Genomic DNA, 13,579 nt, shown 5'->3' on the forward strand with positions numbered 1-13,579 from the left:
GCTCGTGTGGATTCGTGGTGTCTGCTGCTGCGGTGGGGATAAAACTGGGATAATGTTCAGCACAGGAAGTTGGGAGTGGAGATTCGGGGTTTTTTCCCCTTGCCTTGGAGAGCAGGGATTCTCTCAGCCAGCACTTGCTGTCTCAGCTGGTCCTGCAGGCTGGAGTGGATCTCTGTGGATGCTCTTGTGCCCTGGTGTGATGTTCATGTTGGCCTGGTTCTGTGGAATCTGAGGCCTGACAAAGCAGTCAGGTAATCCTGTGGTTAAACTTGGAAATCTGGCTGAAAGGATGCTCAGTTTTCTAAGTTCATAACCTCTAACATAATGATTTTCTACTTTTCATCTTCTGGGAGGGGGAAGCTCAAGAGTTGCAGAACTTAGGAAGTATTTCAGCTGCTCTCACTGCAGGGTTTGGGCTTCCTTTTGGAACTGTCTGGCTCGAGCCAAATGAAAGGTGACTAAAAATTGGAGGTACCAGACTGCTCCCTGTACTCATCAGTTTTTGGGAAGGGCAGACAGCTTCAAGTATCTCTCCTTTGCAGGTTGGTCATGATGGGATAATCCAAGGTGCTACAGTAACTGGGTGGTAGCACTGATGTCCACTAGGAAGTTGTGTTCTCATAAGAACAGCTGTCCTGTGAAAAGCCAGCTTTTGTAAGGCAATGGGAAAAATAATGGGGCTTATTGCTAAATGGCTTTATTTACAGCTTTTCTGGACTGGCCTTAGGAGGGAAAAATCAAAGCAGATGGGGCTCAGCTTCATCTCTGAGCACACCCAAAGCCAGGGCTCCTGTTGCTCTGCAGCAGCTCTGGCTGTGCTGGAGGGCTGTGCCAAGGGCCAGACTTAATGGATGGGCATGACTTGCATTGATGGGGAATCCAGTGCAATGCCAAATGGGAGAAGTTTCTACACCCTCCCACAAAACCAGTACTGGAGCTGGCCATGTGTGTCTGAGGAGGGAAAGGTGATTTTAAAACCCAAACCACACCTTGAGGAAAGGCATCAGATCCCACTGGGGAGAAAAAGCAAAGCAAGGATAAGTTTTGTTTGTTTCTATTGCTCCCATTCCATTAGTCTGAAGTTCACGTCTGTTCTTGCCCTGATGTCAGAAGCTCTTGGGTGCCTGTGCTCTCCTGACAGAGCCCAAAGTGTAACACTCCTCCCATCAGAAGAGCAGCTGAAGAATTCAATGTTCCACAGCAGTTTGCACTAAATGCACCTAAAAGGACTCTGAGGAAACGGTTTCCAACCTCGTTTGGGTCTGTTCACTTCATAAATTTTCTCAGGAAGAGGGAGATGGTTACTGACCCTTGGCTGCCTCTGCTGCTGCTCCAGGCTCTGACAGTGCCCATCCCTGCGGGTGTTCACAGTCACAGGGTCAGTGCACCAAGTCCATGAGTAGCAAGTAATTCATACAAATTATTACAAATAAATAAGTACCATACTACAAGGTTTAATCCAGCTCCAAACACATTTAATGTAAACATATAGGATGCAATGCCAGAAGTCTCTAAATTCAGTCTTATGAGGATTTAAAACATTTTTTTCTCCCTTCACCAAACTCTAGTTGCAACTATTTCAACTATTCCAGTACAGTCTCCTGTTATCAACATGATCCTGACAAATGACCAGAAGACTCAAATGGCAAAATATTCCTCAAGCCCCAACACCTCCAGTGCTAAAGTTCTGTGAAAAGAAACATGAGGGAAGGAGTAAGGTAAGGTAACTAAAAAATGAAACCTAAAGAAAGCAACATTAATTAAAAATTTAAGTAAACTGAAATGTATTTTCCAAACCAAAGGTCTAATTTAAGCTGTAGAATTGAGGTGAACTCCAGCAGTTTACACTACAAGGGACATTAAGACAATTAACAATGCAATAAGAATTTAAAAATACCAATAAAAAGATACAAGTGAGTTCCTTACCAGCTTAACTTCAGGCTGGGAGGATCTGTGAACGCACTGAACAGAAAATAAAAATGGGGCTGAAGTTAAGGCAGTCCCTGTCCTCTGAGCATCAGCTGAGCAGAGCAGAGGCTCCCTCCAAATCTGCACTGCAGAGACCAGAAATTAAACAGGCCAGGGACACTGCAGAGCAGCAGGAGCTGGGGAGCTGCTGCCCAGGAAAGCACAAACCTGGCCCTGAGGGGGATGGGTGTCCCAGCTCGACTGAAGCAGCTCCAACACAAAAACACTTTCAAATGTAAATGAAGCAAAATAAACCAAACAAGGTTCAGTAGAAAGCACACAGTTCCTTCTGTGGTCTTGCCCCTCTTCTATCCCCACAACTCATTGTATGGAATCATAGGCTGGTTTGGGGTTGGAAGAACCTGGAAGATCATCTAGTTCAAAACCCCATGCTGTGGGAGTAATTATGTAATGTGTTGTAATTATGCTTTAATTGTGTATCATAATCAGCAACCTCCTGCTCAAACCACCTGTTTTAGCAGCATGACAGAATACCCAGTCAATTTGTTTATATGGTTTATATCCAGGATACTTCACTTCATGGAGGAGCATCTCAATTCCCAACCCTAATACTGTACAGAAGACATAAGCTACTATAGATATAGTCAAAAACCAAAGCCATGCTCATTAGTAAAACAATAATTATAATTATTATAGTATATTATTATCAAATAATCAATAATAATTATTATTATATAAAGATTAGCACAGTTACAGAAATCTTGAAATGAAGCAAACTGTTTTAAAGAAAGATGTTAAGTGCTCCTGCAGAATTCTCAGACGTTATTTCCGGTATAAGGCTTTGTTTGCTAAAAGAAAAAAAATTTAAAAAATAAGATGCATGAAGAAGTAACCAGTGAAGCACTAAAGCCTTCCTTTAGAAGGGCTTTGAATTTCCATCTACTGAAAGATCAAACAGGATTTTCTTTATATTTTTAAAGGATGTGTTGAGAAGCACCAAGTGCTACCTAAACATCGACAGGTATCACAAATTCCCTCCCAGTGACAGAACCCTCATTAACACCATTATCCCCTTCCAACACCTCTGTAGAAGCAGAATTTCACCCAGAGGGTCACTGTCACTGTCTCTGTCACTGCCCCAGACCTTCCACAGCATCTCCCATCATGACTGCTCAGCCTTGAGACATCAGAAAGGAGAGCAGTTCTGGAGGATCCACAGCCTGGTACACACTGTGCAGGCAGGGAAGAACTGCAGAGGGAGATGCAAGGTAACAGTGTGAGGTAAAAAAAGGCCAGAGCAAACCCATGCAGGGATTTCTGCAAAAAGAGGGAAACAAGCTCCAGCAGCAAGACAATGATCCTGACTGTTATGCTGTAGTCACCAGGTAAGTATCTATCAAATTCAAGGGAAATGCTTTCAGCTGTATTTTCAGCTAATGTAGAAACCTCAGGAGCCCAAATTGTAAAAGGTTTCAGGGAGTCAGGTGATCAATAAATCATTACAGCCTCCACAAAAGTTAAATTAAAAAATGGCTTTTTTTGTCCTGTGACATTAACAAATTCTCAGAAAGAAACATGAGAACAGAAACATTTGTAGGAGTTGTTTTACATTTTTGCTGTCTTCATCAAAAGCTTTCTTCTCCCAGTTTACAGTAATCCCCCACCCCCAGTGATCTGTTGGGATACATCCAAAGTGTACCCTAAATTCTCAGTTTTGCCACCTTGTTGATGTCCAGAGAATTCACACGTCCACTCAGATGGGCAACATTGACTGAACAGACCAAGGATAAACTCCAGTGTTACAGAATCACAGAACTGTCAGGGTTGGAGGGACCTCTGGAGATCACCCAGATCCCCCTGCCCAGGCACAGGAATGCATCCAGGTGGGTTTGGAATGTCTCCAGAGAGGGAGACTCCACAGCTGCTCCAGACCTCTGCCACCTTCACTGCAAAGATCTTCCTCATGCCAAGCTGGAACCTCTTGTGTCACCTGCTTCCATAATGTTTTTTATTTAATGTCAGTACCACAAATTCCTAGAAATTTGCCACAGTTTTCCACTTTCATGTGCATATCTTCAAGAGCAAATTTGGGGAGCCAGAGGTTTCCAGTAGCCCTCCATTGCACCCACCTCAGGTTCCTTTGGGAGATGGCCCTGGCCCTGGCAGAGCAAAGCATGGGGCAGGTGGCAGGCACAGCACAGGGCTCACAGCAGCTCCAGCAGCTGCACCGGCTCCTCTTGGCCTGGAATGTGACAGGACATCTGTCCTGGAGCAGCTGCCACTCCCAGAGCCTCTGGCCCTCAGAGGCACAAAGGTGATGCCAGGAGTGTTCCCAGCTTGTCTCCAGCCACTGCAGCACCATCGAACCAGCCTGTGGGTGCTACAGGAGGTGCAAAGGCAGCAGCAAACCTGGCTCAACTCGAGGACACCCCAGCTTTATTTCCCTGTCTTCATCACAGTGAGTCTCCTCCACCAACATCTTGGTTATATTGTATTTAATAAATTCAACACAAGAGGCCTCCACTAGCCCGTTCTTCAATTAAGTCCACATTTTATTTATGGTTTGCTGTTGGTACTTCAATCAGATTTATATATACATAATCTAAAACCTACATCAAAACCATGTTGACTGCTCTGAAGACCGAGAGAAGTGACACGATTGAAGTTTTCTTCCACAGCTCTATGGTAAGTCTACATTCCCACAGCAGGTTTTTGGTTCAGGTTGCAGAAGTGTTCAGAAAGCCAATGCCAGGTCTCTCTCAGACTCAGAGTGGGAGGGTTACAGTTCTCTTTCAGCATTTCAGTCTTACACACAACCACAGTAGCAATCAGTAACATTTTTTTGTTCTAGAAAAACACCTGGGTTGATCTGCAGAATCCTGGCTTTTCACATTCCCACATCTCACCCTTTCTAAACCCTCACAGACACAGCTGGAAAACCAACTTCCTCCCTGCAATTGCTGCATTATTTGAACATTAATTGTGTGAGGATTTGTTGCTGCTTCACATGGGAGGCAGCATGAGAGGCTGAGAAGAAAATGTTTGTGAGTCCTGGCAGTGCCACCTGAAAAATGCCAGTTCCTTCACTGGGATGCAAACACAGGTACCTCAAACGATTCCATTTATCCCCAGGAGGCAGGGGCTGCCCGTGCCTGCCCAGCAAACAGCCCCAGCAGCTGTTTGTGCACCTTGGCCTGGCCAGGACAGCTCTCCCTCGGCCGCAGCCGCCCGCAATGAACGACAAGAGGTAGAAAATATTCCCAGAAGCAGCTCGCGAAGGCCCTCGCTCAGCACACTCCCTGTCTTTATTTGCTCAGAGGATTAGACTTGGTACAGATCTTAGAGAAGAATAGAAAATGCTTTACATGCTACTTAATCTGGACAGATCCCACCGGGAAGGCTCAGGAGCTGCTGCAGAGGGGCGTGTGGGGCCAGGCAAAGCACATTTCCAGTTCCCCAGGGGTTTCACACAGCACGACCTCTCCCTTCAGCAAAATATTCCCATTTCTGCTATTTCACCTGTCCTTAGTCACGCACAGGGCAGGCAGATAGAATTGGTGAGCATCAGTAAGTCCTGAAGAACTAATCTTTTCTAAGCTTTGGAATTTGCTTCCAGAAGACCTTCCGAGGACTTTAAAGCACCTACCAGATATTTAAATACAATCAAGTATATTAAGTGTCCAAGTTTTCAATCAGCCTTCTTTTCCAGAATAGATTCCAGCAAAACCTACTGTTTTTATTCACCTGTAGAATAATGGTTCAATATAGAAAATGAAGGGAAAAAATACCCTAAACAGCGACCAACCAAAGAAACCCAATAAGCTACAAGCTATTAGAATTCCAGATTGCCATCAGTAGCACAAAGCTTTCCTATCCCATTTAAATGAGAATATTAAAGAGATGGCAAAGCCCACCTGGTCAAGGCTGTGGCTGCTGCTACTGCACTGTGAAAGGCTCCAGGCTGCCTGGCAAATGGGGTTTTTTGGGGTTTTTGTTGCAGCAGCAAACCGCAGGACAGTGGGTGTAGGTAAAAACAGGAGGTAAACAACCATCATGGCAAGTGAAGTGATTTGATTCCAAGAAAATACAAAAATATCGAATATAAAAATGATCCTTGCAATTCAGAGTGAAAAACTCTGTAAGAAAGAATCACAAGAAACGATGGACAGGAATTTAAGAGTGAGGGACAAGAACTGAGCAGCATTTCAATAAATAAAGCTACAAAAAAGGCCAATACCTTTAAAAGCTGCATCTACAGAGGTATCACTACAGCAAAGGAACAGAACTGCTCACTTAATGGCTCAGGTGAAACCACACTTGGAAAGTATTCATCCAGCCCTGGGCATTGTATGAAAACAGCAACAGCACATCACCACAACAACAGAAATGTGAATCAGGGAACAGCTTATAGGGGAAAACCAAACATTTAAAGATTTTGTTCTGGTGTGGACTAAAGGGGACATCACTGCAAATGCAGACTGTGCAGCTCACACCACTTTGGGCAAAATACACCAAATTACTGGAATAGCAGTTGCAAGTTAAGAAAAAAAATAACATTATCAGACATTTTGAATACTACTGAAACAGAGAAGAAAATGATCTTATTTTCCTGCACTGGATGTTTTGCTATGGTCAGATTGTGGATGAAGTCATACAACCTCTTTCCTCTTGTTTTCATTGCTCAAGGTTATAGAATGGTTAAAAACTAGAAGACATTTTTTTGCACATTATTTTGATCACTGAACAATGACCCTGTCATTTCAGAATTGTGCTGATATGATTTAAGGCTATATTAAATTCTTCCAAGGAAACAGCCTGTAGGTCAGTTTTATTATCAAAAAGTGGGTTCAAGGAGGTCTAAAGCTAAAAAATACAGAGTTGGGTATTTAAAATCTGATGAAAAGTTAGCCCTTTTTCAGGAGTGTTTTTCTCCTTCAGAAACTGGTTCCCCCAGTTCTTGTTTGGATTTGTCTGCAAACAAGAGCTCTGCCTTCTGTGCCAGCCGCTGACTGAGCTGGCTTGACCCCAACATATCAGCAACTTCCACTCTTACAGTGCTGAAATCAACTAACCCACACAAATGCTGCTGAAATCCATGGATCCACCACAAGTTGCATTAGAAAATCAGAGTGCAGGATGGGGATGTCTGAATTTAATGGCTGGAATCTCTTGTCAACACACTTCAGACACAACCTACCCTAACAGACACTGTAGGGGTGGGGCTGTTCACTTGCTCTTGTGAAAAAATGACACGGAAATGGTTACTGGACACTTAAAACCAGCCCAGGTGAGACCTTTATTACTTAGAAATAATGGGAGATTTATGGCAAGACCCTTAGGAAGTTCCAGTGTGAAAAGCAACAGTGCTTGGGCTGGGTTAAAGCCCTACCTCCAGTCTGGAATGGAGAGCAACCCTCAGCCAAACAACTGTGCTGGCATAGCAACCCATGGAAGGCAGGGACAGGGACACCCTGGAATGGGACAGAGGGCACACACAGATCACTCTGATCCCAGCTGCCAGCAGGAGAAAATGCACCGAGCTCTAGAGAGGTTTGGTGTCATCTCCCTCACCATAGCACCTGCAAGGAGAGCAGGAACCCTGCAGGAGGAAGCAGCTGGGATCCTCTCACTTTTCCTTCTGTCCCTGCAGCACCTCTGTGCAGCACAGTTTGTACAGGACACTTCCTACTGCTCCCAGAAAACCTCTTCTGTCTGGCTGTACCAAGGCAGGTGCAGACTTCATTTCCAAGACCTCATGGCTGTGGGAAAAGTGGTATCATGAATGTGATGGAGAGCATGAAAAGTAAGAAGACAGAGTGCCAAAGTCACTGTTGTCCCGATTATGCTGTGCTGGAGCAGAGCCACAAATGGGAAACTCCCACACCTGCCCTAAGAAATGTGAGCTTGGCATCTGCATCTCACCCTCCCAAAAATAAAGGTGTGTCTTTCATCATGGGGCAGAGAATTTTCTTTCACTTCTTTTGAAAGTGTGGGCTAGGTTTAACTGAGATATTTAAATGCTTAATTGGTTACTCTGCAAATTTCCCAACATGCAACTTCTTCCTCTAATTTATACAGTCAGTCTTTAGCTTCCATTTTTAGTTAAATCCATTGCACTGAAAGTTTCCCTGCAATGCCCAGTAACTGGAACTCATGCCAACAAAAACATGGAGCCACTTTACCCTGACACAGTTCATCAGCCTATTCACTTCTGGCAAAAGACTTAAGAGGTAGACAAAATTTATTGAAACCAAAAATGAAGTAAATTGCTACAGCAGCCAATTTTTGCCCATTTTAACTTTGGCAGAATGGCTAATCTCATTCTCTCCTGGATCTCAGGAAATATACAGGAAGTTTTGGAACCATAAGTGCTTTTTCATTACACATATGCTAAAACACACAAGCTAGGCACAACAGAGTGGCTGAGAAGGCATAATAGCAAATATAACACAAATCTCTCATGTTGTCTAAAGTTTCACTCAAAAAAAAAAAAAAAAAAAAAGTCAATGGGGAAATTTACTTTCTTTCTGGCTCAATTTCAGCAAGATACACAAGCTTGAAAAACAGAACTCCAATTTTCAGAGCAGGTAGTCAGCTGGGAAAATATTGTGAAAAATTCCAAGTCAAGCAGAATCATGTTCTGCTTGTCCATTCCCAGAAGTTTGGGTCCTGCAGGACAAACAAGCTTTGACTGAACCCTGAGCCATCTCCTTCTTGTCAAAGGGGTAACACAGGTGCAGGTGACCAACTCTGTGATCAAAACACAGTACATTTACTGATGCACAAACAGTGACTGAATTATTTTTATATATGGCTGTACTATTTTTAACACTGACAGCAGGAAGTGTTAAAAGCTTAATTTAGTCACTAAACAACCACAATCCAAGTGTACAAGATGGAGAAATTCTGCTCAGTAAGGTTATGGATTTCCCCCAAGGTTAAACTACACACTAACCCCGACTCAACATCACCTATGGATTTTCAGTTTCTATGTATTCCATGTTACACTGCCAGGAACACGAGGAATTGCTTTACTATTTATTGGCTCATTTTATGGAAGACCAAAGATTCCCTAGAAACTGATCTAAACAGAAAACAGGACTGAAATCAGTAATGGGGGAATTAAATCTTTAGGCACTTTGAGGGCTACTGCTTTAGAGTGTGCCATCACCAACGAGGTATCGCCAGGTGCATCGCCTGAAAGGCACCTGCCAAAATGCTGCGACAGAAACGTGCATATCAAACTTTTTGCTTGTACAATATTTGTTAAGAAGTACAATTCAAAATGGTTTTGCCCAGAGTGAAGAAAACATTGCACCTTACACTGGAGCTGCCTGTTTAAAAAGCAACAGCTGCAGCAAACCATATGGGTTTATATCCTTCTTCATGTCACAAAGATGCACAATATCCTCAGTTTGCTGCCTGGAAAACAATTGCCACTGCAGCCATTCCCAATTCTGGGGCTGGGCTGAGTATGGCTGGAGAAAGCCACAGCCTTAAAGTGTCACAGGTTTGACATGTCTCTACAATCATTGCACTATTAAAAGCAAACACATTTGGCAAGGCTGAACTAGCACATTATATATTTTACCTATATAGTACAAAATACGTAATAATCGCCTCTGAGATAGCTTGTTTAACAATTACTGGTCCAAATAAATATTTCAACTTGAGAACTCAGGGTAGAATTTTTTTAGTTAAAACCTCCAACAAACATCCCCAAACATAAATGGGAACACGTTATCCAAATTTACTAAGTCCAGGTAAAATGGTATTACTAAAAAACTATGAAAAAATCTGAAATAACTTGAGCACTAGGAAAAACATGGAAGCATAAAAGTGATCATCGCTACACGGCATATTCAAAAATCTTCTGTGTCCCTTCCTTGTTACACTAAATGCCTAAGAATGCACTTGGACTGAATTTTCCATTGTTCATTTCAAAACTACAGACCTTTAATTTGATAAGCAACTTTGTTTCTATCAACTCATTTGTAAAAAACACCATCAAGCTTGTGCTCTTAAATATATATATGTATATATAAAAACATACAAAAAGTACAAGATAAATCACATTAAGAAACTTTTACAGTGTAATTGTCCTGATTATTTTATTCTTGAGGGCCAAATTTTTTTTTTGTGCACAGAATCTCAATGTGACTGTTGTTCCAGAATTCAGCATAGTGCCACTGCACAGAATTCACCTTTCTGTGCAGTCCATTAAAAAACAAAACCCCAAAAAACAACACACACCACAGGACAAAACATTCTTCTTAAATCAAATTCTATTTGTGAATTCAGCAAAATAATTTCTATAAAATAAAACAGCAAAATATTTAAATAGTATAGGGTGGGCTGTATCTGTTTTGCAGGGGTATTTGGTTTTTAGACAGGTTCCAAAAAATTACACACATTCAAGTTACCAATTTTCATTTAAATACAGTATTTACTGATGCGTTTCTTTAAGTCTTTAAACAAATGTTTATTCTGGAATAGAGATACCTCAGAATTGTATTTGACTAACCAGTAGTTTCTTTTATATTTAAACCCTGCTTCTAATGTTAAGATTTTCTGTATAATGGATAAAGAGCTAAGACAATTCTCGCTTTCAAGTAGAACTGTGAACGAGCAGAAAACCAGCAAGTTAACTTGGTGCAGTGGCACTCACAAGTACTCTGTGATTTTGTTGACTTCCACTTCACTGGGATGCAGTAGAAGGAAAGTGTTAGAAGTTTATCTAATAAGCTCTACCAAAGAAACAAAACAAGCACACCAAATACAGTCTATTATGCTCCAGGCATCCTGGCATAGCAAATTTTTGCATATTTGTTTTAAATCTTTTAAATTCCTATTACTGAAAACTAAGTGTTCTTTATCCCACCCAGAGAGAGAACTGTCAAACATCAGATGTGAGGAACATATGTGAAACTGAAAACCACTTGTTTGTCACATTTTCCCTCCCCATTTTATAGTCTAGGTGTAAGAAGAAAAAGTTCTGAGCAATACAGTTGTCACATTGGGACAACTGCTGTCATGTTTGTTTTTTGTTTTTTTTTTTCCCCTCATTGGCTACACTAACTTGGTGTGAAGCCATGCTAAATGTTACAGCATAACTATAGCTTCAAAGTGATTAACCTAATACCAGAATGAAAAAGGCAATGAAAAAAGATCTAGAAACAATGTTACATCACCAATTTTCCACATCAACCAAATAATTAAAAGGTTACCAGCCATTAAGTTGCTCATAGTAAAATCGACTCCAGTGGCAAAGAATTAACATGAAACTATTTTTGTGGTTGACATGGATAGGCTTTTTCGTAAAGGAGTTGATCCAACTGCCATGAGGCAGGCAACACTGGTTGCAGAGCGCAGCAGATATATCGAGAAATTATTTTTTTGTTTTTGTAGATCTGTGAGTCTCATCAAGACAAAAAAAAAATGTTTCTTGCTCAAGAATTAACAGTCAAACATTAATATACTATATACACCTTTGCCATTTACACATTAGCATCAGGCCATTTATTACAAAACACTATACACTTTCCACTGCAGGCGGGTTATATATTGACAGCAATTTTCTGCAGATAAGACAGTGAATAGACTCTCCACTCCATGTTGATTAGGAATAGTTTTTCTAGTTTTAAATATTAGCCAGACACAGAGAAAAGTTGGACTGTAAGGCCTGGGTGCACAGTCTTGATGGAGCAAGTTAATTGATTATGTGCATTTCACTAATCTTTTGTCTGAGGCGGGGAAACTTCTTCACTGCCTTCGTAGTTTTCTTGTGCTCGTTGGCCAGTTCGCTGAGGGTTGTTCATATGATGTGCTGCCGGGCCCGTATATGGCTGTCCATGCACGTGGTTATTCTGCAACAAAGCACACACATTTCAAAGGGATTTAAACCTGTGGGCTGTCTCCTGACTCCCTGCTTTCCCCCTTTCCACTCAGACCACTGGAAACACTCCTCAAGCACACCAACGTCTCATGTACCTACATCAGTATGAACACACAACTCAGCTGCTTCACTCCTGATTCACACCTTTCACTTACCTTGCCAATTTACACACAAAGGAAAAAGACTTTCAACTTGTAGAGATAAAAGGATCAATTGAAACAGTAATCTCAGCTTTTGAATCACAAACAGTTACATGCAAAGCAAAAGCAGCAAGAAAGGAAAAAAGGAGACCAAGAGAGGTTGCCTATGTGCTGCCACATTAAACCGTGCACATACTTTATTAACAGATTGAACCAGTTCGACTCCTTTCTCTAAAACAACAGGAAAAGCAAACCTGTGTTTATGCAGCATACTTTAATTTTTAAGGGGTAAATCTCAGTGTTACAGAACTGAATGAAATCTAGACCAGAAGCTTTCTGCAAATGCTCCATCCCAATTTAGAAAGTCACAGACAGAACCATCTTATTTATCTACTGTTTTGCAGAGTCTGTGGAAAAACCAAGAGTATGAGGATTGTGTGTGTGTTAGTGAGAAATGCTATCTCTTGCAATAAAGTGAACACATGACAAGGGCAATGGTGAGGTTATGGAATGTGTCTGAACTTGGGAGATCAGGAAGGAGTGGGAAAATCTGCATGACTTACCAACTGCTCTGCTGAGAACATCAAGTAAGGAAAGCAAGATGGAGGGGAAAATGGATTTGGGCAGGAAAGGAAATTCAATTAGCAGATTTGGAATATACAGAATGAATTGGAACAAAAAATGGCAACTAAGTGAGGAATCTAATAATTTAGTCAATTCAATAAGAACATCCTAGTTATGATTTCTTCCAGATTTGGCTTTCCAGTGGAAAGTATTAACAAAGAAGTCATTTATACTTGGATTTTATACGTACTTAAGATTTACAGACCAGTGTTCATAGCATGAGTTACATGGCAACAAAGCCATTTGCTTTTTTTCCAAGTGCCTTCCAGTTACCAAATTCAGGCCTTGAGACTTGATTTTATATTTGAAAACAAGTAAGCAACTCACAAAATAGTATCAATATCAATAAATACTACAGAATCAAATTCAGTATGCACTAGGCTGTGATGGCATCAATCTCTCTGCTCTTTCTGTGGATGATGAATCCCTGATCTGATAAAATTCTCACCCAAAACCCTGATGAAACTGCTCCTGGTGAAATGCAGGTGTACCTTTATCTTTACTCCTCTAAACACAGTATTTGACAATAATACGCTTCTGGCTAAATGCCTATTATTTAAGTCACCATAAATGTTAAAAAAAGCAAACCTGAAACTCTGAATAAATAGTTCAACTCAGAGCTTTTACCTGTTGATACTGGGAACCAGGTGAATGGGGGTACAGTGGGGCATCTTCAGGTGGAGAAGACTCATGTTCATCTGGGGCATCAGGATCATCTGGTTCCTAAAGTTTCAAACAGCCCATTTAATTTATTTTTAAAAACATATTACAATTATTCTAGCCCAAACCAATCCTATGTGCAAGTGATTGTGTCAGACATGCTAATGTTTTAGACATTTAGAGAAAAATTCCACCTCACTCCATCACCTATAGCTTGTATTGTACTAAATAAAAATTCCCTCTATCAACATAATACTGGAAATACAGACCCATTCATAATCTACTTCAAATGGTCAATTGCAATTTTATACTGCTAATTCTCTAAGTGACA

The 13,579-nt window shown here is 41.3% G+C and overlaps 1 long non-coding RNA gene across 1 annotated transcript; it reads right to left on the bottom strand.

Moving 5' to 3' along the window:
• Nucleotides 1–10,196: 10,196 nt before the first annotated feature.
• Nucleotides 10,197–13,564, bottom strand: LOC130266398 (uncharacterized). Its single transcript, XR_008842874.1, has 2 exons — nucleotides 13,216–13,564; nucleotides 10,197–11,795 (listed from the first exon to the last, which is right to left on the bottom strand). It is a non-coding gene; the product is annotated as an uncharacterized LOC130266398 (long non-coding RNA).
• Between the last annotated feature and the right edge of the window lie 15 nt (nucleotides 13,565–13,579).

The sequence above is a fragment of the Oenanthe melanoleuca genome, unplaced genomic scaffold (assembly GCF_029582105.1).
Source record: "Oenanthe melanoleuca isolate GR-GAL-2019-014 unplaced genomic scaffold, OMel1.0 S033, whole genome shotgun sequence".
In the NCBI taxonomy this organism is placed as follows: Eukaryota; Metazoa; Chordata; class Aves; order Passeriformes; family Muscicapidae; genus Oenanthe; species Oenanthe melanoleuca.